General features: G+C 35.2%; 1 long non-coding RNA gene across 1 annotated transcript in view; it reads right to left on the bottom strand.

The window, feature by feature from the left end:
* Positions 1–3921: 3921 nt before the first annotated feature.
* The window catches only part of LOC116575264, a 46441-nt gene continuing 24391 nt past the window's right edge, over positions 3922–25971 (bottom strand). Inside the window, exons 2-3 of the long non-coding RNA XR_004279675.1 lie at positions 4469–4500; positions 3922–4142 (exon numbers count right to left, since the gene is read on the bottom strand). This is a non-coding gene — a long non-coding RNA (uncharacterized LOC116575264). The remainder of the gene's footprint in view (positions 4143–4468; positions 4501–25971) is intronic.

The raw sequence follows: 25971 nt of genomic DNA on the forward strand, positions 1-25971 counted from the left end.
ATGAGCATACAAATATTAATGGAAGTGATAAAACTGAGTAAGCTCACCTAAGGAGAGAACATAAATACAGAAAATAGGAGAACCAAAGGATATGGCCCTGACAGAAAGGCAGCAGTGAAAAAGTCAGCAAAAAGAAATAAAACCAGGTATGTCTAAAGATTAAATTATGTATTTCAAGTAGGGAATAGTCAGACATTAAAGTTGCAAAGATGACAAGTAAGAAAAGAACAGGAAATTGGCAATTCATTTTGGCAAGATGCAGGTCACTGGTGAGAATTTTCAGTGGAGAGGGAGAGAAGACTAGCCTGATTTTTAAAGTTTAAGGAGGAAATGGATGTAAAGAAGTCTGTAAAGGCAATTCCTTTAAGGAGTTTCTTTGAAGGGGAGCCAAGAAATGGAGAATAACTGTAAAAGAACTGAAAGAAAAGAAATCTAAGGTTAAGAGATGGTTCAATGTTTTTAAATTTTAAAGATGGGTAATGTTAAAGGAGAATATTATGGTGATGAGCATGTTTTGGTATATGCAGAACCTGCCAAAGAGCAAAGTGGATTACTCTTTTCTGCTTCCAGACAGTAGACTTCTGCAACTGAAATTAATTCAGACATAAAAAAAAAAAAGAAAAGAAAAACAAAACCAAACCAAAAAACCCCTCGATAATAAAACGTTTAGAAGTCCCTTAGTGAACTTCTGTGGTATTTAACAATGGTTTTCATTTCATCCTAGCTAAGTCTTAATTCATGTGATATTTTGTAACATTGTACAACTGAAAGTACATTATGGAAAGAGAGGAGAAGACTTAACAGATACTTGCCACTTTAAATATTGCCTGAGTAGTTTTAAAGAAATCAAATCTTGTAAAGAGCCTCTAAACTAACAGAAGATTATAACCACTTCTGAAAGGTTAGGTGAATTTAATGTCTCTTGCCTTAAGAGAAAAGTAGCTGATGAAATTATTTGAAAATCCCAGAAAATGAATGTAGCAAAATTAGATGATGATATACAAAAATCTTGCTACAGACTAAGTAAAGATCAAGGCTTAGGAAGTCGAAAACCTTTTTTTTGTTGGAAGATCATTAATGTGTGGAACAGGCTACCAAAGAAAGCAATAAAATCTTTAACTATGAAAATGGATTTAAGCATTTGGACTGTATAGATAAACCCTTCAAACATTAGCTCTGTAAGTGGAGAGATCACTAAGAACCATATGGGCTCTTATTTTGTAAAAGCATTATTTCAGCAGGGTAAAGGATGGAAAAGAATCAGTATTTTTATTTTAAACCAAAAATTGGTCTTTTTTCAAAGATAATTAAAATATTACATAAGTAAAATCTATTGTTATAATAATCAAGCTAATATGAGAAACAAGTCAGCCTGAAAAGATTAGATGTACTTAACCGTTTTCAGTAATTTGATCATAAGGCAGTTCTGTTTCCTTTGACACTTATAAACATGACAACACAGAAGGCTAACAATACCTTCTTATATATTTCCAAATTGAAGAAGCCCATACAGGAAAATATTTCAATACTTCAGATCCCCAAACGCTCCTTTATCTCCCAAATATCCAGGTCACTAAGAAAAACTGGCTTTATTTACCTCTTAAAATCATTCGGTTGACAATTGTCATGTTGCTCACTGTACTTGAAAATTACTCACCCATAACCCACTAATTCCCAGCTCCTTTGCTGATAAAAGTTCCTGCATGAAGTTAGGCATAGGGCAATCAGTTAACTGGAACAAAACGTGTATCCATTTAATGACAAGTATTAATTCCAAAACAAGGAAGCTTTCACATCAAATTAAATGCTAAAATCATAAGACTTTATAATTTTTATGTCTCTGAAAGCTTAATACTGATTTTTGTGCTATGAAAAAAAAAAAAACCTCTCAAATACTGATTTTTTTTTGAGGCAGAAAAAGACAGAAATCTCCCCCTGGTTTCCTTTAAATTAAATAGAATCATCGGCATTAAGAGTTTACAATCTTCTTTCTAAAGAGCTCATCTGATTTAAACACATAATCATAAAATTGCTTAGAAAGTCAAACTGTACAAAACGGACATGGACAAGAACCAACAAGGCAAGTTCAAATTATTAGGAGTACTCAAGATCTAATCAGGACCCATACAGAAGCAGAGTGAAAAGGGTCAGTGTAACTTAAGTGTCCAAGCAAGAGAAATAGTGCAAAAACAGTCTTTTGGGCACAAGTTTTTTATATGCAAATCAGCTCACACACCATAATAAATTTGGGAATGATATCAAAGTAGGGTGGAAGTAGCCCTGGGTCACATGTTTCTCTCCCACTTCCCCCTAACACCCAGTTAAGATTTTGCTTCACTAAAGAACAGTAACTGAAAAAAGGATCCGGCCATGAAGGTGCAGTATGTCCAGAAATGCCCATTCACTGCCAGTCTTCCTGGGTCAGTTCAGTTTTGATTTGTGTCTCCAATTGGGCAGTTTTCCTTTGTTTCCAGAATCCAACAGCCTGAATTCTTCCTTACCACTCCTTCTAATGAGTTACTATCACTTTTTTTTTTTAAGATAACTTCCTGCATTTACTGTTGTATTTATTTATTTATTAGAAATGTGACCTGTCTTTTTAAGTATTAGTATTTCTACTAAAGCACTGTTACTTGGGGCTCTGGTTAGAAAATCACACAGATCCTGTATAATCTGTTCTTAACTTTATTTTCCCATAGATCTATTGTTTTCAGTGTGTAATTTTGCAGAATACACTTTTTTTCAAAGCAAGATATACATTACAATATAGCAAAGTGTCTGTAATATTCCAGCTCATAAGCTGAAATACAAAAAGAGAAAAAAAATCACTAGCTGCCTTTATTATTATATCTAAGTCTTATTTGCAGGACAATGAGCAGGAATGTCAAGAGTTTCTACAGTACTCTGGTAATTATTTGATGTGTGTGTGTGTGTGTGTGTGTGTGAGAGAGAGAGAGAGAGAGAGAGAGAACGAGAGCATGCACAACAGTCAGGGAAGGGGAGAAAGAGGTATTCCAGAGAGCCAGGGGCTAAAATACATGATGGCATTAATCCTTGCTATTTTAACTAGGTCACACTGTTCAATCAACATTCAAGGGTTATAAATATTCACCAAGGAGTCAAGGTTTTGAAGACTGGGAAATAAGGCCACATTTATGCACAAAAATGTGTCTCATATGCAACCCACTTTTTTCAGAAACATAGGTGAGACATGCCACTGTCTTTTTCAGAAGATGCTTATATATAGTTAACAAATGTGAATTAATAACCATATGAAAAAATGCTTATATATAGTTAACAAATATGAAATATATATAACAAATGTGAACAAAACAAGATCCAAGAAGGTTGTTTTGTTTCATGAGGTTGCAACAACTAGATGGTCTCTTTATTCTTTAAGGCTAATTTTGTGACTATCATTGACATATCATATAATAGATATCCTCTTAGTGTGTGCTTCCATCAGAGAACTCGCAAATACTTCAGAATAAGCAACATGTCTATATATCTCCAACACAATGCTTAGAATGCAAATGTTTGCTGAATGATTCAATCATATGAATAAACAATTAGAAAAAAATTTTTGCGCAAATACTGATCTTCATCTTAGTTTGTCCTAATCTTAAATATCAGGTTCTAATATACCGTCCTCAAGGATATCCACACCCCAGTATTTTATTACGACTTTTTTCATAGTACATATGGTTGCTATTCTATTACACATCCTTCTGCATATGTCTATTATCACCACTAGATGGGGAGCTTTGGAAGGCACTCTCATGTATTTCCTAGAGATTATCATAATTTTTCTACCTAGTAGATGTTCAATAAATATTCTCTGAATATAATGTCTCTTTAAGCACATTAGAAACAATTATAAATAACAAAATTATCAATAGTGAAAATTTCACTGTTTTGGGGATCCAGTTTTAATATTCAATATTTATAACAATTTTTACATAAATGTCTATTTCCATGAGGGAGTTCAACATGCAAAATAAAAATAAACATTCAAGAATTTTAAAAAATCTTTCGAATCATAAAGTGCTTATTTATATTATTGGTCAGAATTTATAAAACTAGCAATTTCAATTTCTGGATGATTGAAAATTTCACAGAAACTTTTCTTCAGAGCTTGCAATCTAAAATACAAAGAAATAAGGTTTTAGAATGCTATCTTTTACAGTGCCCAAATTCTCAGATTTGGAATAGTCAAATCATACTTAAGAATAAAATATATCTAATGGAAATATAGAGATGAGTAATTTCTTTATAGAAAAATCAAAGTTTATTGTATGCTGCAAGATGCTGTGACTTAATATGATGTAATGTTTGTGTTGATTTTCCCTTTGTGTTTTCTCTGCTCTTTCTTTAGTCCTGTAATTACATGGTTTAATGATTTATGATAGTAGTATCAAAACATTGGTTCAGAAGCAATAAAAGTACTTCATTAGAAAGTTCTACTTACCTGCAACATCTTCTGGTGATGGAGAAGTGACACTGTTTAAAAAAAAAAAAAGTAAAAACTAAAAAAGCTTTTCAATAGCACTCTCAAAGCAAATGCCTCAAAGCAATTGGTGTGTCCTATACTCTGGAACGGAACAGACCCTAACATTAAAATGACATTTTGCAGCATATTGGTAAGTTTGAAATCAGTCATCCTATTTCCTGCTTAAGACTTCATCTGTTAAAATGCTTCTACTTTATCTTGAAGCAAACCAAACAGAGCACTCTACAGAATAGTATGTTGGGCTCCTGGCCATCTGTACTATGCACACAAATGCACCCATCAACCACCATCACTTAATCTTTGGCTTTATTTAAGATTTTTTGTGATGGCATCGATCAATCTATTCTCCCCACCCCCAATTTTACTGAGACATCATTGATACATACATTGTATAAGTTTAAAGTGTACAGCATAATGATTTGATACACTGCAAAATGATGGTCACAATAACATTAGCTAATAGCTCCAACACCTCATTTAGTTACCTTTTATTTTTTTTGTGGTGAGAACATATAAGATTCTACTTTCAGTAATTTTTTTAAAAGATTTCATTTATTTGAGAGTGAGAGTGAGTGAGAGAGTGAGCATACAAGCCAAGGGGAAGGGCAGAAGGAGAAGGAAAGGAGACTCCCCACTGAGCAGGGAGCCCAACATGGGGCTTGATCCCAGGACCCTGGGATCACGACCTGAGCTAAAGCCAGATGCTTAACTGACTGAGCCACCCAGGCGCTCCTGCTTTCAGCAATTTTTAAGTATATAATATTGTTAACTGTAGTCACTATGTTCACATTAGATCTCTAGGACTTATTTATATCTGGAAATTTGAACCCTTTCACCAGCATTTTCCTATTTTCTATACTGGTAACCCCTGGTAAGCATACCTATATTCTCTATTCTTATGAATTTGGCTTTTTCAGATTCCATGTATGGGGGGCACCTGGAAAGCTCAGTCAAGTTAAGCAACCAACTCTTATTTTCAGCTCGGGTCATGATCTCAGGGTTGTGAGATCAAGCCCCACATCGGGCTCATGTTCTGGGCATGGAACCTGCTTAAAATTATCTCTCTCCCTCTCTCTCTCTGCCCCCCAACAAAAAAATATAAAATTATTTTTAAAAAAGATTCCACATATATGTAAGTGAAATCATACAGTATTTGTCTTTCTCTGAGGACTTATTTTACTTAGCGCAATGCCCTCAAGGACATCCCTGGATTTTCTTTTGTTTTATGGCTGAATAATGTTCCATGGTATATACACACCACATTTTCTTTATTCATTCACCTGCAGATGGTCAATCTATTTAGATACTCAAATGTATGAAATAGAAGCACCATTCAGGTGAGACATTGGTCTTATACTCAATCTGTGCATTAGAATCAATTGGCAAAATCTTTTAGAAAATATAGATTTCCAAGCTGCACCCTATCATTCTATTTCATTTGAGTGAAGCTGGGGCACAGATGCTGCTCCAGCAATTTTTAAAGAATAGCCAGAACTGAGAACCAGTCCAGTAGTGAAACATGGTCTGATTCGGCAGACCTAAAGTCAATTGCCACTACAGACTCTTATTAGTTAAGACTTTAAAACAAAACTCCTATAGTTAATATCTTTTTTAAAAATTGATTTTACTGTAGGACTTCTAAGTTCTATAACAACAGTAAAGAACCTATTGCTCCACTACAACATTAACAAACTATCTCAACCCTGCAAAGATGTTTATGAGTCAATAAAATTTCCTACTGTTAACAACACATAAATATATTTGCAACTTTAAAAGGAAATGTTATTTATAACTCTCACAATGGCAACTGCTTTTAAAAAATACTCAACGAAACATCACTAGACCTATAATAATATCTACGTATCAAAAGGAGAAGGACATTAAAGAAATCCTTGCCTGCTTGCTTCCACAAGTTTTTCCGCTGATTGTCTAGTACCATCTAAATGTATATTCTGCAAAACTCTGTGACACTTATCTGTAAAAACTAATAAGGAATAAATAAACTCTAAACACTACATATAACTGTTTATAAAAAAATAAATTCTTGGACGAATTGCTTCATTAGGCATTTAAAATGAAAATGTGAATTTTGCTTAAAAGAAAAATAGTATGAAAGAACAGCTTGAGGATGCAATGAAATAATGCCTTTTGAGCATATTACAGATATTCCATTTGTTATAATATTACAGATATTCCATTAGTTATAATAACAATACTCTACCAAGGACCTGCAATCTGGTAAATCAGGACTGTGGGGGGGGGAAAAAAGCATAAAATCAGCCAAAAACTGAGAAAGGAAAGTCATGTTAAAATTTGATTTTGGTTGGGCGCCTGGGTGGCTCAGTGAATTAAGCCGCTGCCTTCAGCTCAGGTCATGATCTCAGGGTCCTGGCATCGAGTCCCACATCAGGCTCTCTACTCAGCAGGGAGCCTGCTTCCTCCTCTCTCTCTCTGCCTGCCACTCTGCCTGCTTGTGATCTCTCTCTGTCAAATAAATAAATAAAATCTTTAAAAAAAATTTTGATTTTGGTCAAGGATGCCAATATACAGTCATCAATGATGCTCTTCCATCAGTTAATCACCTATCGGTGGCACCCAGAATTCAACACTGCTAGTTCATAATGTCTTTTACAACTGGAATTTTCCATTAGATTAATATGGTATAGTAAGATGCTATTACCAAATGAAATTGAATGCTCAAAACAATGAATCATGGAACACTGCATCAAAAACTAATGATGTACTGTATGGTGACTAACATAACATTAAAAAAAGAAATGCCTTCAGGAAAACTAACAATGGTTTCTATATATCAAGAATATGAGTTTTTTAAACAGGAAATATAAAAAATGTGTAAGTAACAAAATTTGCCACCCCAAACTTATCTTTTTGGTGTGTGAATTATTTTAGGCTCATGATTTTTAAGAAACAGAAGACTCAAAAAAAAAAGCAAAACAAAATAAACAAACAAAAAACGAAATAGAAAACTGAAGAGGTTTTTCTTTTTTACATTCCCCACCAACTGCCTAAAAGAATTTAGATAGACAACATGCTCCAGGAAGGGAGCTATAACTCTGGATAACTACAGTAAAATATGAACTAAGTGTGATAGAAGAGAGAAAGTTAGCAAAATCTATTTGTTAAAATTCCTCTCTATGTTCCATTATTTCCATTGGTCCAGGAAACATTTGTTTACCAAATATTTACTTTTCATCATCCTTTGAATTGTCTTCCTTCTCTTTGAAGTCCCAGACTCCTATTCCTGCTCCTTGGCTCTGGATGACATATAAGCTCAATTGCCTGATTACCTGTGAGCCTCAAATTCTTACAGAGCCTCTGCATATACAGAATTAAACTTGATTTTCTCCTGTTTATCTGTCGCATGTCATTTTAAGTCTTAGACAAGACAAAAGAGCTTTGAAGGTCAAAGGTAAATTTTTCCTATCCAACAAACAGAACTTTTAGTTTGAGGGGTTTTGCATCAGTTTTACAGGGATTCAATTCTATAGGTATGTTAAGGCATATGCCAAGTCTAAAAACTAAAGCTGAGCTTCCAACTCACCTAAGGCTGCCCAATTCGTACCAATTGCTTTTTCAAAAACAACAGAAAAGGCCATCATTGCAAAGTGATTTTGTCACCTACTAGATAAAAGTGTTCCATAAATTTGGATTTACCAGTGTGAGGCTGTAATGGGGAGAGCCAAGCAGTTATTTATGTACTTCCAATTCTGTGCTGATGCATTACAGTGTATATAAGCCACTCTTTCTTACTTCAAATACTTCACTTTAAGTTACTGCAGCTGTTTAAAACTAGAGTGCTGAAAGGTATTGAAAAACCAGCTATTTTTCTACTACGGAAAATAAAAACTTTCCACAAATAGGCTAAAAACAGAATAGAATGGAAAAAAATGTTATTAAAGAAGAATTCAAAAGTTCTAGAGCTGCCACACATTGTCATACTTGCATAGATTATACTGATTTCTGGCCTTTTTCTCTTAAGACCACGCTTTCCAACTTTGTTTACATATTAGAATTGCCTGTGGATTTTTTTTTTAAGTAATAATTTACAAGCTTCATCCCCAGAAATTTGGACTTAATTAGTCTAGGGTGGGCATCTGTATATTTTTTTTCCTTATTTATTTATTTATTTGGCATCTGCATATTTTAAAAGCACCCCAGGAGATTCTAACATATAGTTAGGGTAGAGTCCATTGCCTCATAGTACATCAATGACAGCATTTTCTACAAACCTGAAAAGGTAATATTAAATTATAAATACCCCAAATCCCATGTGACCTGCAGTACCAATATTAAATTGGTCACCAGATTATGTAAGTTTTTTTGGTAGAAAATCTCTTTGATCCCTTTTCCAGACTTGTTAAATCCTACTATTATTCAGGGAGCCTGGGTGGCTCAGTCATTAAGCATCTGCCTTCGGCTCAGGTCATGATCCCAGGGTCCTGGGATTGAGCCCCACATGGGGCTCCCTGCTCAGAGGGAAACCTGCTTTTCCCTCTCCTTCTCCCACTCCACCCGATTGTGTTCCCTCTTTTCCTGTGTCTCTCTCTGTCTAAAATCTTTTTTAAAAATTCTACTATTATTCATATGATCAGGTAGGTTCCTGATTTAATGCCAAATCATCTGTATTCTCCACAAGGCTTCATCTAATCAAGAGACTTTCAAGGGGAACATATATAAGGGAAGGGAAAAAATTCAGTCATGGTTGGAGGATTCCTTATGCCTTCTATGTGACATGTAAGGGCCATATCACTTAAAAAGGAGCGAAGAGCTCCATTCATACCCATATGATCTAGGAGGAAAGTATTAAAGTGTTTGTACAATTTTATTTATTTGTTTATTATGTTATGTTAGGCAACACCTAGTGCTCGCTGCAACACATGCCCTCTTTAATACTCATCACCAGTCAACCCATCTCCCCTTCCACCCCCACCACCCATTCCTCTGAAACTGTCAGTTTGTTTCCTGGAGCCCATAGTCTCTCATCGTTCATCTTCCCCTCTGATTTCTCCCCTTCATTTTTCCCTTCCTTCTCCCAATGTCCTCCATGCTATTCCTTATGTTCCACATGTGAGTAAAACCATATGATAATTGCCTTTCTCTGCTTATTTCACCTAGCATAATTCCCTCCAGTTCCATCCATGTTGATGCAGATGGTGGGTATTCATCCTTTCTGATGGCTAAGAAATATTCCATTCTATTTATGGAACATATCTTCCTTATCCATTCATATGTTGAAGGGCATCCTGGCTCTTTCCACAGTTTAGCTGTTGTGGACATTGCTGCTACGAACATTGGAGTGTATGTGCCCCTTCTTTTCACTACATCTGTACCTTTGGGGTAATACCCCATAGTGCAATTGCTGGATCATAGGGTAGCTCTATTTTTTATTTTTTGAGGAACCTCCATACTGTTTTCCAAAGTTGCTGTACCAGCTTGCATTTCCACCAACAATATAAGAGGGTTTCCCTTTTTCCACATCCATGCCAACATTTGTTATTTCTTGCCTTGTTAACCAGTGTAAGGTGGTATTTCAATGTGGTTTTGATTTGAATTTCCCTGATGGCTATGATGTTGAACATTTTTTTCATGTGTCTGTTAGCCCTGTGTATGTCTTCTTTGGAGAAGTATTTGTTTATTTCTTCTGCCGATTTTTTGACTTGATTATTTTTTTGGGTGTTGAGTTTGAGAAGTTCTTTATAGATCTTGGATACCAGCCTTTCATCTGTAATGTCATTTGCAAATATCTTCTCTTAGTCTGTGGGTCGCTCTTAGTTTTATTCACTGTTATTACCTTTGTTGTGTAGAAGAAGCTTTTTATCTTCATGAAGTCCCAAAAGTTCATTATTGCTTTTGTTTCCCTTGCCTTTGGAGATGTGTCATGAAAGAATTTGCTGTGGCTGATGTTGAAAGGGTTATTGCCCATGTTCTCCTCCAGGATTTTGATGGATTCCTATCTCACATTGAGGTCTTTCATCCATTTAGATTTTATCTTTGTGTATGGTGTACACAAATACTTTATGTGGAAAACACAAAAGACTTCATTTCCAAATTTCTAGAACTCAAAGAGCAATTCAGTAATGTGGCAGGATACAAAATCAATGCATAGAAGTCAGCTGTACTTCTATACACTAACAATGGGACAGAAGAAAGAGAAATTAAGGAATCGATCCCATTTACAACTGTTTCAAAAACCATAAGATACCAAAGGAATAAACCTAACCAAAAAGAGAATGGATCTATACTCTAGAAATATAGAACACTATGACAGAAAATGAAGAAGACAAAGAAAGATGGAAAAACATTCCAAGCTCATGGATGGGAAGAATAAACATTGTCAAAATATCTATGCTGCCCAGAGCAAAACAAGGCTGGGGACATCACATTGCCTGATTTCAAGCTATATTACAAAGCTGTGATCACCAAGACAGCATGGTATTGGCACAAAAACAGACACATAAATCAACTGGAACAGAATAGAGCCCAGATATGGACCCTTAACTCTATGGTCAACTAATCTTTGACCAATCAGGAAAAATATCCAATGGAAAAAAGACAGTCTCTTCAATATATGGTCCTAGGAAAATTGGACAGCTATATATAGAAAAATGAAACTCGACCATTCGCTTATACCAGCTAAGGAAAAAAAAGAAAAAAAGAGGTCACCACATGGAAGTTATTTTCCTTCACTGTAAGTTTGATCAACATGAAATCCCAAAGTATTTTGCAAATGTAAGTAAGGAAGGTAACTTTAGTGGCATTTGAAACGCATTTGGCACACCTATTAATCACGGGCCAAAACTCATCTTTTTTTCAGTCATGGTGAGAGTCACACCAATTTGATACTTCTGCTCTTTCTTCTTTGCCCCTCCCCAATCAGGATTCTGTGCTTGTGCCAGAGCAAAGTGTTTAGAACTATCTGACTGTATAAGAATCCTTTACACACACACACACACACACACACACACTTTATAAATAAGGGATCTATCACCATATTAACATAGCATTTAACTTTATTTATTCTTTGAGGGCCTCTCAACATAGACTACATCCTCTCCAAGGGGCCAAACTTACTTAAATTCTAGAAGGCAAACCTTGGATTTCTACTCTGCAAAACCACAAAAACCATTTCAGTCTTCTAAATGTGCTACTATTCTTTATGGAAGAATGGTTAAACATCTTTTGACCCAAATGTAGTGTTAAATTTTGACTTCTGTTAACCTAATACCTGAGTTAATACACTTTATATAGTAACTTTAGGTAATCTAGGCTAGTTAAAGGTGAATTCTAAGTATCTCTGCATTATTCTTATATATCGTTTAAAATATAACAGATGTGGTTTCAGAGTTATAAATATTCCAGCCTATCAAAACCACCAAAAAATTTCCAAAATAATTTTTTTTTGGTTCTAGTTTTTCAGAATGAAATATATTTCCAGTGTCTAGCTCTTCTAAAGATGGTGATTGGGTCTCTTTAGTCACTACACAAATTTGATGGGTTGAATATAGAACAGTAAGAAGACATTTATATTCATGTGAAGTTCAGTCAGAAAATCTAGCATGGCATCTTTGGATACTAGTAAACTAACCCTTGATTTGAAAACTGGTAAATGAAGGGGAAAAAAAATCAAACAGTTATTCTATTTTTCTATCTAATCTAACCTGTACTACTAAGTAAGAAAAGGGTAAGTTTCTCTTTATAGAAGTGTTAACAGCTGGGCACCTGGGGGGCTCAGTTGTTAAGCAGCTGCCTTCAGCTCAGGTCATGATCCTAGGGTCCTGAGATCGAGCCCCACATCAAGCTCCCTGCTCTGCGGGAAGCCTGCTTCTCCTCTCCCTCTCCTTCTGCTTGTGTTCCCTTGTGTTCTAGCTGTCTCTCTCTCTCTGTCAAATAAAGAAAATCTTTTAAAAAAAGAAGCATAAAAGTTAATAAATGAAAAAGACTGATCAAATATCATCATTTTGTTATCCTACTGAATTAATGGATTTATACACTTGAAAACTTCTAAAGAAAGGCAGCCAGGCCAGGAAGAATGTACTAACAGTAATGAAGATGGAAATTCAAAGAGCAGGTCATGAAAGGTATCTGTATCGTGAGATGAAGAAAACAGAAAGAGGAACAAGTTGGACTAAAGGATAATCAATTCATTGTATGATATACTGAGTCCAAGATGACACATCCATGGGAGATGTTAGATGGGTTTTAAGGATCACAAGACCAGAAAAAATGATCCAATCTGAAGACATATTAAGAAAGCTGGTAGTATATAAATGGTAGCTGAGGTTTTTGCGTTAATAACATAGGGAGACTTGAAATAAAAGTTGGATGGCTGGGAACAGAGGAGTATGATTAATAAAGGGAATGAGAGCAGGAAGAAAGAACTGAAGGTGTATTTTGCTGCCTTATATATTTATATTCAGCTGACCCTGGTATAAACACTGTATTCTCTGTTTACAGTGGACTTTTGCAGATGTGTACACTCTGAAAAACCTTTGTCCAGCAAGGTACAAAGGAAATTGTAATACTGGGGCCAAAGTGTCTGGAAATAAATCATTACCCTAGATTAAAGTCTTCTCATGCATAAGACATTATTGCATGGTTCTGGGTATTGATTTGGATCATCTGAGTCTGAAGTAGTTAGCAGTTGGTTAATGTGTAATACTGAATACAATGAATATATTGTGTAATATAATGCTAACTTTAGATGTGATTTGACAAACTGGTTTTCAGTTATTTCTCAGTGAATTTTAGGGAGGATTATTAGGGGATACTATTAAGTACTGCGAAAGATAGTTGGGTATATTCAGGTCTTGAAGTTTGTCAAATTCCATTTTACATTAGATTACTAATGGCTCATTTCCAACAGCTCCTAAATTTAAAATTAATCATATTGAAAAATGGGTTTTTATTATAGACAAGGCAGTATTTACAGAATGGAGAGGTCTTAACATGCTCAGCTATTTTCTGTTCTCCACACCCCCAAACATTAAAGGATTCTTATAACATAATTAACATATGCTAAGAAAGATAATCATAATTAGCAGAAAAATTTGCTATACTGTTAAAGATCTGAACTACATAAGCCAAATTCTAAGGAAAACTGTAAAAGTTAATGGACTGAAAGGACTGATCCTTGCCTTAACAGAATGAGGTAAACCAGCCAAACTCTTCCAGAATTTTTAGAAAAAAGATATAATTGCAGAAATAAACTCACAGTCATTTCAGTACATCACAGAGATTACAAAGTTGAAGGGAAGAGAGAGGGAAACAGCAGCTCATTGACTTGTACTGACCCTCATACTACCTTATAAGTGCTTTTCTCAATATAATTAGTGAAAGCCCCTCTGAAAACACAAAATAGAAGTCTGCCTCTTCTTTTTCCTTTTGAAATGAAAAATGGCATTATCAATCAATCAAAAATAACTAAACTGATAAGATCCAGTTTTCCCAGGACCACTTGCTAAAGAGATTATCCTTTTCATATCGTGTCATCTTGGCACCATTGACAAAGACTATTTTACCATATAAGCATAGGTTTATTTCTGAACTTTCTATTCTGTTTCACTGGCTTACATGTCTCTTTATGACAATATCATACTGTTTTGATTACTACAGCTTTGTAATATGCTTTGAAGTCAGGAGGTATGAACACTCTTTTTGTTTATTTTCTCTCATGATTATTTAGACTATTCAGAGTCTTTCATGATTCCATATGAATTTTAAGATTTTTCCTAATTCTAAAAACATGCAATTGGATTTTGATAGGGATTGCACTGAATCCCTGGATCCCTTTAAGTACTATGGAAATTTTAACACTACTATGTCTTTCAATAAATGAACACAGGATATATTTTCATTTATTTGTGTCTTCATTAATTTATTTCAGCAATGTTTTATATCTTTCAGTGTAGAAGTCATTTCCTCCTTGCTTAAGTTTATTCTTGAGTATTTTATTCTTTTTGATGCGATTGTAAATGGGATCATCTTCTTGATTTTTTTTTCACATCACTTGTTGCTAATGCACAGACGAACAACTAATTTTTCTATATATAGAAGAGTGATTTTTGTACATATGCAAAAGTAGGACCTTATCTTACACCATACACAAAAATCAACTCAAAATTATTAAAGACTTAAACCTAAGACCTGAAGTTCTAAAAGTCCTAGGAGAAAATATAGGGGGAAAACTTATAACAATGGCCTTAACAATGATTTCTTGGCTATGATACCAAAAGCAGAGGCAACAAAAGCAAGCATAAACAAGTGGGGCTACATCAAAATAAAAAGCTCTCTGTGGCAAATGAAACAATAAAAAAAAGACAAAGGCAATCTAAAAATGGGAGAAAATATTTGTGAACCATATATATAATAAGGGTTAAATATCCAAAATGTATTAAGAACTCCTGTAACTCAATAGAAAACACATACACATGCACACCTCAAATATCCTGTTATAAAACAGGCAAAGAACTTGAATAGCCATTCCTCTAGAGATGATATACAAATGGCCAACTGGTTTATGAACATATATCCAATATCACTAATAATTAGGGAAATGTTAATCAACCTGAAATGGGATATTGCCTCACAGGGGCATTATAAAAACAAAACAGACAATATAGCAAATGTTAAGGAGTTTGACTAAAAGCTTTAAAAAATATTTCCTCTGTAATATTAGTTTCTATAATAAATAATTTCTCTCAAATTAAAGTATTTGCATGTAAAACAAAACAAATTTTAGCTTCCTAACAATCATGGGGAAACCATGGCATAGAAAGCCTAGATGAGATCAATTAGAACCTTTGGAAAACAAAACCAAATCTAAGTAATTCCTGAACACTGATATGTAAATTTATAGGAAAGTACTAAAAATTATTCTCAAAGGGGAAGATATATATTATATGAAAGCATAAAAATACACTATTGTATTATTTCAGGCTGCCATAATTAAATACCACAGATTGGTGACCTAACACAATAGAAATTTATTTTCTCACAGTTCTGGAGGCTAGAAGATCAAGTTAAGATGTCTCCAAGTTTGGTTCCTCCTGAAGCTTTTTTCTCCCTGACTTGCAGATGACTGCCTGTTTACTGTGTGTTCCTGTGGCTTTATTCTGGGTATGAACTCATCTCTCATATCTCTCCCTCTTCTTTTAAGGATACCAGTCCTACTGGATAAGGGATAATGAGATCATTTTAACTTTATCACCTCCTTAAAGACCTGACCTCCAAATATGGATACATTTTGCAGTAGTGGGGTTTATTACTTCAACATATGAATTCTGGAGGACAAAATCCAGCCTATAATACCTATACACATACTAATGTTTGGACAATAAATGTAAATGTTTTAAATCTTTAAAGAGAGGATGGGGCGCCTGGGTGGCTCAGTGGGTTAAGCCTCTGCCTTCGGCTCAGGTCATGATTCCAGGGTCCTGGAATAAAGCCCCACATCGGGCTCTCTGCTCTGTAGGGAGCCTGCTTCCTCCTCTCTCTCTCTCTCTCTCTCTCTGCCTGCCTCTCTGCCTGCTTGTGATCTCTATCAAATAAATAAATAAAATCTTTAAAAAAAATAAGGAAATAAAGAGAGGATAAAGTTAGAGAGGTTAGAAGCACTATCTAAATATTTGTTGCTTTGCAGAAACACAGAGCAAGTAATATATGCAATTTTCATTTGCATGTTTTTTTAAAAAATTGGTTTAAAATAAACACTAGAGAAAGTTATAGCACTGAATGATCATAGTAACAACAGTCTTAAAAAAAGAGTAGAAAATTATACTAAATTGGACCACTAGCTTTTTAAAATGATTTTATTAGCCAGGATCCTGGCTAATAAAGAAAAGATAGCATGTTAGAAAGAGCCTAATTTAAGAAAGGTAGCAAAGAAATTATTTATAAAGAGGTGGGCAGGCATCAGGACAAAATAACAAAGGTGATAAAGCCCCCACAGACTAGCAAAGGGAGAGATTATCACCTCCTCTAGTTCTAGACTAGCAAATGGTATTACAAAAACCTTCAGAAGCCATAAATAATGCAATCATTCCAGAGCCTGGGCTGGATAGAAGAGAGAGGGAGAAATAAATACTTGTCTTCATATTCCTCAGATCTCTTGCAAAACCATCTCATTGGGGCTCAAGTCAATCACCAGGCAGAGACAAGGGAGTGGGGGAGGCAGTCTCCAGGGCTCAGCTTTCTGGAGCACAAATGCTCCAGAAAGGAAGGACAGAAAAGGAAGCAGGAATAGATAAAGAGGAAAGGGAACTTGGAGATAGAGAAGAACCAGCAACTACCACCTCTTTATTCCAATCAGCATCCATTCCATCATGTGCATGTGTGTGTGTGTGTATATACACCTGACCCGACTTAGGGAAAACACAGGTGCCATGAGATAATGTACAGGGTGACTGCTGTCCTCAACTTAGGGAAAACATAAAATGTCATCAAATAATATATTGTGACAGTGTAATTTCAATTCAGCCAGACTTGCCTGGAACTGAAACTGTAATGTTAGCTAGCACCAAGACATTCCCATTATTTAACACAACTAAATAATACAAAACATAGCTACTACAGTTCCCAATCTGTAGATGATCATGAGGCCTAAACTGGTATCACAGTATCTTTCTTCTGCCATATGTTCATGTTCTCCATATCTTCTTCCAGCTTCAACCAACTGATTGGTTGAATTTTTTTTTTTTCTCTCAAGGAATAAAATCTTCATTCCCATAATTTTTTTAAAGACTTTTTATTTATTTACTTGAGAGAGAAAGAGAGAATGAAAGGGAGAGAGAGAACATGAGAGGGGAGAGGTCAAAGGGAGAAACAGACTCCCTGCCAAGCAGTAAGTCAGATGTTGGACTCGATCCCAGAACTCCAGGATTATGACCTGAGCTCAAGGCAGTTGCTGAACCAACTGAGCCACCCAGGAACCCCTCCCATAATTCTTTTGATTCAAATCAGGTTTACATACTTTTATAAAAACTGATAAAGTGAATAATAATTAATATTTACTGAATACTTCTCATGTGTGTTATCACAGTGGCAAGAGATATCATGTTTCTCATAATGCACATGGCTTTTGGACTATTACAGACAAAAAAATTATTGCTTCCAGAGACGCCTGGGTGGCTCAGTTGGTTAAGCAGCTGCCTTCGGCTCAGGTCATGATCCCAGTGTCCTGGGATCGAGTCCCACATTGGGCTCCTTGCTCAGCAGGGAGCCTGCTTCTCCCTCTGCCTCTGCCTGCCATTCTGTCTGCCTGTGCTCACTCTCTCCCCACCTCTCTCTCTGATAAATAAATAAAATCTTTAAAAAAACATAAATAAATAAATAAAATAAATTATTTCTTCCATTTTTTAACAATGAAAAGAAAGCATAAATAATAAACTGTAAAATGATATTAATACCACATAAACACTTAAACTTTTAAAATAAAAATTGAATATTTCTGTATATATTCTTAGAATTTTGTGAGCATTTGCTCACTGACAGGCCATTTACTCATCCACTATCTATAAATAATCTATTTAAAGCCAAATCCTGACAATTTATAATTTGTCTATATTTAACAGCAGATATAGACAGGAATTCATGAATGAATATTGGTTTAAAATCCTTCATTTAAAAAGATCTCTCATGAATCATCATTGAAGTTGTAAAAACAACTCGATTTAAGATGTTAACGCTTTCAGATTGATGGAAAACTATTTGTGACTTATGCTATATTTTAGCACTTTAGATAAAAACACAACAAATCCTTCTTTGATGTTGTCCTCCCATACTTAGGAAATCTTTTATTTGAGTAAGTACATAAAATTGAGTGCATGAATCTTGTAGGTTGGGTTTCCCAGGTATCAGATTCTGGATTGAAAATTAACATGCAACAAAGTGTCTAGTTCTCTCAGGATCAAAACCTGTGGTAAAAAGGGAAGGAAGTAAGAAATTGGTCCTCTACCAACCTGTGGGGAGCTCTGAGGCTGAGATGGTTCCTTAAAATCATCCCCTTTTGGTATGGTGGCAGGGTTTTTATACCACCAGGATAATCACTAGATGAAACTAGTGCCAAAAGGAGTACATGCTTTAACAAAACAACTCTCTTTAGTTGAGACAACTCCCAAAGAGAACAAGTGTCTAGTCCCTCCTGTCCTGAGGGAGGTTCTCAGCAGCATGCTACAGCAGTCACAGGAATCCACATGATGCATCACATAGATCCACCTACTTAATATTATATGTGGGAGCAGCACCATATAATGGTCATAGATTTGGGGTGTACAGTGTATCCTATGGGATGGTGTCCCATACTACAACATACCATCTCCAAAACAGAACCTCAGTTGATCCTTCAGCAGACCATGTCTCTATTCTAGCAGGCTGTCAGCATCTATGAAGTACAGTATGGGATAGTGGCTCTCATGGTCTTGTGGCTACCACGTACTTTTTTTGCTATAGAGTGGGTCTTTTGGTTCAAGATCTTTTTATGTAAGATGCCACATCAGTGAGTAAAAAACTCTGCAAGATCTTGGATAGTGGGACTATTTGATACCATGTGACCAAAGAGGGCAAAACAGTACTGAGAAGTATGAATTCCAAACAAAATAAATCACTGCCCCTCAACTTCCTTCCAAGTGGCCTATTGGAAAGAGACAGATAATACTGTATTGGGGATTCTGCACTGTTCTATGATGTGGACAAGTAGGATATTAAGCAGCAATAGCAACTAGATCAGCCTTGGTAAATGACAGTCTTGTTCCATGCATATTGTCTATCCCTATTGCTATGACTACTGCATTTATGAGTACATTATGTCAATACTAGGGTGACTTATAAGAAAGACAAGCTGATGTCAACTGGTTGACTCCCTCCAACCTTGATACTCACAAATAATAATTATGGCTGCCTGGCTTATAATGATGTTTCAGACCCACCACCTGACTTCTTGTTTGGTGATGCTATCATCTCTATTGCTATTAGTAAGCCCTCCCCTGTAACAGACCAGAAAAGAACAAGTTCTGGCCAAAAGAAAGCCAACACTGAGTTTCTCAGTAATGTTGGTGCCCCTTTCACTTAGCTGCTTTAGTAAATGCAATGTTTTCTAAGCTCTCCCATGAAATATTGTCATCTGGTAGTTTTTCTAGTCTTGCCTGATATACACATTCTAGCATGCTCACTTCTCTAACCCTTTTGTTCTTTCCTTGTCTTTCCTAGCACTTCCGGAATTTTTATTTCACATAGCATGGGCAATCACTTTTTGCCTTTTTGCATATTTCTAAGACCTATCCTAGTGATATTTTAGCACCATCTCCCAGTTATTTATTTTTTTTTTTTAGGGTGTTAACTCCTATGCCAAGAGAATGTTCCCATACTGATAAATTCTCTTATGCAACTTCATGTTCCATCCACTTGATACATACTTTCACTAAACCCCAAACAACGGAGGATGTACATAGACTCAGAATACACTGGAATTAGGACAATATAAAAACCAAAATATGTAAAGAAATCATCATCTTTTTATCATAAACTATCAATATAATTTGGGCACAGAGCTATGACCTCAAAAGTCTAAACCAAATCAAAAAAGATTCAAAGATTTTTACTATATCCTTTCAAACTACTATGCTGTTATAAACAAAATAAAATACAACAAATAAAGTGGGGGGAAAAAAAACCATTAACTATATGAGAGTTAAAGTGTCAATATTTTCAGATACTACAAGCTTTTTAAAATCAATAATATAAAGTCAAATATTTGGATGAAAACAAAGAATAAAAAGAATGCATTACAGAAAAAATACAAAAGACCTATAGAACATATTTTATAGTAACAAATAAATAGTTCTAATCATGGCACCAACTCTAGCTGTGTTAATTTATCCAACATAAACTATCTTTCTATGCCTCAATTACTGATCTGTGAAATTAGGATTAAAATTAGTCATGAATTTATAAAGTTTCAATGGGATTGTATAAAATAAATATGTAAAGTACTTATACTGTTCAATTAATGTTGACTATAATTTATCATAATGTTACAAATTTTACCCTCAAGTCAAAAACATTTTAAAAATAACCACTATTCGTAAAGATGTATGCGAATGTGCACTTATATATTACCTGTGATTATGTAAGACAAAATTAGTGTCTAAGAGTTAAATTTGAAATTATATGTCAGAATGTATTAGGTAATACTGTTTGCAATAATACTGAAGTAGAAACAGCTGAGAAGTCCAATGGGGAAGGGAATTTTGGCAAAAACAAAAAACAAAAACTGTAGTTAGTGCATACAATGAAAACTTTTCAGCCATTAAAATGATACTGTAGAATAATGCATAACATTTTAAAATACTCATGTTCTTATTTGACAACGCGGGTTACAAAGTAGTGTGTAGAAATATATATATGGCCTATAGATAAATGTAAAGAGTAAATTTAAATTTACACATGTTTTTCTCAAGGGGATATATTATAAATTTTATTTATTTTCATTGAAACATATTTATAATATACTTTTTACATTAATTTTTAATAGTTGGCAAAGCAAGACAAAATCTAGGATTTAGAGCAATCAAGATCAATGACAGCCTGCTTATTTCCAGCATTATCATGAAGTTAGAGCAAAAATTAATAAGGATATTTATTCCATTAGAATTTACTGGCTGTTTTTTTCTTTTTTTAAAGATTTTATTTATTTATTTAACAGAGAGAGATCACAAGTAGGCAGAGACGCAGGCAGAGAGAGAGAGGAGGAAGCAGGCTCCCTGCTGAGCAGAGAGCCCGATGCGGGGCTCGATCCCAGGACCCTGAGATCATGACCTGAGCCGAAGGCAGCGGCTTAACCCACTGAGCCACCCAGGCGCCCTTACTGGCTGTTTTTGAAGAGCAGTTTATATGTCATGGTAGAAGATTCCAGATTGCAATGAGTAAACAACTAGATCCAAAACAAAGGAGAAAAAGTATACATAACATATTCAATAAAATGGATTATGAAGAAAATAGGGGAATAAAGGTAATTAGTAAGAAGAAGTGGAATACAGGGAATATTCCAGAGGTTGGTTTTTTCCCAAATTTTTTTGTTCTGTTTGGTTTTTGGTTTTTGTTCTTTTCTTTTTTTTTTCCCTTTTAATATATAAAGAAAATGAATGTGTTTGGAGAAGAAATCAATGGAGAGAGTTGAATAAATTGACAGGTGCACAAGGAGCAGTGATGAAATACCCAAAAGAGAAGAAATGGGGTGAGATATAGACCAAAGAATCATAAACTTCAACCTGTATATGAATCCCTGGGTTATCTTATTAAAATGTCTTCAATAAGTCTGGAGTGTAACCAGAGATTCTGCATTTCTAACAAGCTCCCAAGTGATACTGATACCACTATTCTGTAGACCTCAGATTAGCAAGAATCTAGACTATTGGTTCTCAAACTTGTTGGACACTGGAATCACCTGAAGAACTTTTAAAAATGCTTAAGTTTCACCCACAGATATTTGATTTCATTACTTTGGGTGAGGTTTGACAGTTGGATTTTTTTAAATGGCTCAGGTGATTACAATGTGCAGCAGAGTTTGAGAACTACTGATCTGGGCCACAGATAGTGAGAAAGACAGGAAAACATGACTTTCACTGTGAAAAGAAAAAGATAAAGACTGGTCCAGATACAGATACCAGTGAGAACATGAGAAAAGAGCAGGTTGATGAGAAAGTCTGTGTTTTTATCAAAGTAGTAAAACATACATAATTTTTTTAAAGTCCTATGCCATTTATAATAAGAAACAGCAGTGCAGATCCTGACATACCACCCCATCCCCAATTCTCTCTCCCCAGAGGCATCTATTTTCAAATGTTTTAGATGTTTCTTCTGATCATTATCTTTATATGTCCAAGTAAGTTTTCCTCTTGCTATTTTTTTTTCACTTTTCTCTTTTTTTCCATATCATTTGTTTGGTAGTTTTCTCAAATGTCTGGTTATCACTGGATGCTCATTCACATTAATGAAGAAACATTACAAAGCTCATTAGAAGCTTGCTGTATTCAAGTATGTCTGGTTAATAGCATTTACCAGCAGTGTGACCAGGCAAAAATTTGGTCTTTTTGTTGGGAGACTCCCAACTTAGATACTGATAAGTATCTATAAACATAATCTCTTGGATGGTCAATTTCCCCAGAAAGCTGTTTCTACAAACTCTATCCCCATTCCCCACACAGCATATGCCTGGATGTCAGAATTCTGGGAGCCAACTGGGTAGAGAAGTCTGGGGATGAACAAGAAGAGTGATGTGTGAGAGGGAAGAATCCTTCACAATTCAGTATGGCTATCATCTTTCAAAGAGTCTGATGGCTCCAAGTTCAGTTTCCTCCTAAGTCCACCTTTCCAGAATGTAAATGTTCACTTTCTGTTAGAGTAAAGGAGGAAAGGTGTGGTTACCTTCAGATATAGAGAAAAGATATCTAAGGGCCTAAGTACCCCTTATATAGAATGTCATCTAACCCTCTTACTTTCAGCCACACTCAAATCTCTTCTAGTTGATTACTTCTGGATCCTTCTGTATTTCTCCTGTGTGAATGATTTCCTTCTGTGCTTACTTTCATTCCCCTTCTTTCTTCTCTGATTAGTCACTTAGATTTTGCCAATATGCTAAATCAATTACAGATCTTATACCTACTTCCTAACTTACAACCCTTTGGTGCCATATTTCATCCACTGTCACCTCTTTATTTATTTTAGTTTCATGATTTTTATGTTTTGTTTATACCCCTATTCAAATTTTGGAAAGTCATTGGAGGAAGCTGTAAATAAGGAGTTAAATGCCTTATTTAATCAGAAGGCATCTAGATACTTAAATAAATAAATAAACATTTACTGGATGAAGGATTTGGAAAAGGTAGAGGATGAGCATAGCTGCTATAGAAAATTTCAGAAGAATTATGGCAGCAATCTATGAAGGACTTCTTTTTTTTTAAGCATACGAATAACAAGTTAAGGCTCCAATATACCATTATGCAATTTTCCCTGGCATCTCTCCCTCCCCCCAACATCTCTTAAAAGCAAGAAGGTTCTAGGAAGTAGCACTTCCATGTTGTGGAAAGAGCAAATGTTTTGGAATGAAATAATCCTGGGTTTGGATTTCTTATTCATTTGCAGCTTTGTAGTAAAAAGAAAACTAATCTCTTATAAGCTTAATTTTCTCATCTGCGTAATTAGATAAATAAAATCTACCTTATAGAGTAATAGTGCAGATTACAAAAAAATCCTTACCAAAGTGCCTAGCACATAATGAATTTTTAATAATTTGTTGATAAAGAGGAAACTGGGTAATAGGATTAGGGGCTGGACAGATAAATCTAAAGGAGCAAAGGAATTGTGGGTGTGAAAAAAACAGAATAGCTGAAGTTATGCACTGTGGGCCTTTGAGGCTAGAGAAAGGAATGGAACCACACAGGGCTTAAGAAGTAGAAGAAAGCAAGGGGCTAAACTCTAAGTGAGATTGACAAGCAATGTGGTATGAATATGGGAATGTGACAATCAGAGAGATGGGAAGCTCTAGTTGGAGAATGGTGTCTTGGTGTCTAAGTTATAGACGTTTCAGTTCTGAGACATGTCAAGACTCAGTATAGAATGTTTAGAGGTTACAAAAATGTAAGGATGATTACTTTGAAGTACTAAAGAAAAATAAATTTGGGGGCTGTTGCACCGGAGAGTTAACATGTGCAGATATTGAAATGTCCCATCATAGTGCCTAGAGTTAGGGGCAGAGCAGATCTAAAAAATGTATATAAAAAGGGGAATCCTTTTGGTCTCAATGAACCCTCTTTATTTTATTTTTTATTTTTTATTTAATTGTTGGGCCTATATTGTGCTTGGGTGCTTTTTAAGTTTTTCAGAGATTAACCTCAAAAAAATAACCAGGAAACCTATTAACCAATTTGGATTATCTGCCCAGATCCAGATTCTATATTTTCACAATAACCCCATAATTCTGACCAGGTACTATGTGTGCAGACTTCTAGGAACACTTTGACTGGGTATGACCCTGATGAAGGTTCTCATCTATGGATTCTCATCTCTCTAATAAAGGAAAATACAATGCATATACCTCAGATGGTTCTGGATATGATTAATCTCTGGGGCACAACTAATGTGTAGCTGAAATGAATATTTAATTTCTGAAGATAACAGATCTAGCAGTATTTATGAATTTGGATTTTATCATCTATGATATCTATAGTTATAAGGACTAAATATAAGTATAATTTTTTTCATACTCAAGTTTTAATTCTTTGGTAAATTCTATGTGATATGACCTATGGAGAAAAATGGGATATATTAGAGCATTTACTTTGTTTTAAAGATTTATTTATTTATTTATTTTAGAGAGAGAGTATACAAGCAGGGGGAAAGGCAGAAGGAAAGGGAGAGAGAGAATCCTTAAGCAGACTCCATGCCCAGCATAGTGCCCAACATGGGGCTTGATCCCAGGACTCTGAGATTATGACCTGAGCCAAAACAAAGAGTTAGGAGCTCAACCAACTGAGCTACCCAGGTACTCTGGGATAGCTTAAAGCATTTAAAGGACAAATATTTCTCAGGGAAGAAAAGAAGTTGTGTCATGTTTTATACCAGAGCCCATTTATCCTTCAGTATACTTCAGTCCGTTTATCCTTTGATTTCCTTTATCAAATAATTTATTTTTATTTTTAATTTTTATTATTTATTTATTATTATTCTTTTTTAAAGATTTTATTTATTTGAGAGAGAGAGAATGAAAGAGAGTGCACAAGAGTGGGGAGAGTCAGAGGGAGAAGCAGACACCCTGCTGAGATGGTAGCCCAATGCCGGACTCGATCCTGGGACTCCAGGATCATGACCTGACCTGAAGGCAGTCACTTAACCAACTGAGCCACCTAGGCACCCCAGATGATTTTTTTTAAAGATCATTTTAGAGAGAGGGAGAGAGCTAGAGTAGGAGGAGTAGAATGAGAGGGAGGGAGACCTTGAGCAGACTTCATGCTCTGCAGAGCCCAATGCAGGGCTTGATCTCACGAGTGAGATAACACCCTGAGCTGAAACCAAGAGTCGGATGCTTAAAAGACTAAGCCACCCACGCGCCCCCTCAGATGATTTTTAAATGTCTAAGTGCTTGCCTTAAATCATTCAGGTTATATATGTATATATAACAGAGCCCTGGATCCAAACACTGGCCTATCAGACTCTAAATACTCTTCTTTTAACAGCCAGTTCCATATAAACACATGGTTTCCTGAATTATTTAGTTTTAGAAGACAAATTTCTTTTATTTTGCTTGGATGTAGTCTAGAATTAGCATAACTATAATAGTGTCAACTCTCCATTTTAACATTTGTGTACATTTTATAGAGCTCATACATAAAAGTTGTGTTTTAGGGTATAGCAAAATTCAGTTATCATTGGTGTGTTTGTTGTTTGGTGAT

The sequence above is a fragment of the Mustela erminea genome, chromosome 16 (genome assembly GCF_009829155.1).
Source record: "Mustela erminea isolate mMusErm1 chromosome 16, mMusErm1.Pri, whole genome shotgun sequence".
Lineage (NCBI taxonomy): Eukaryota > Metazoa > Chordata > Mammalia > Carnivora > Mustelidae > Mustela > Mustela erminea.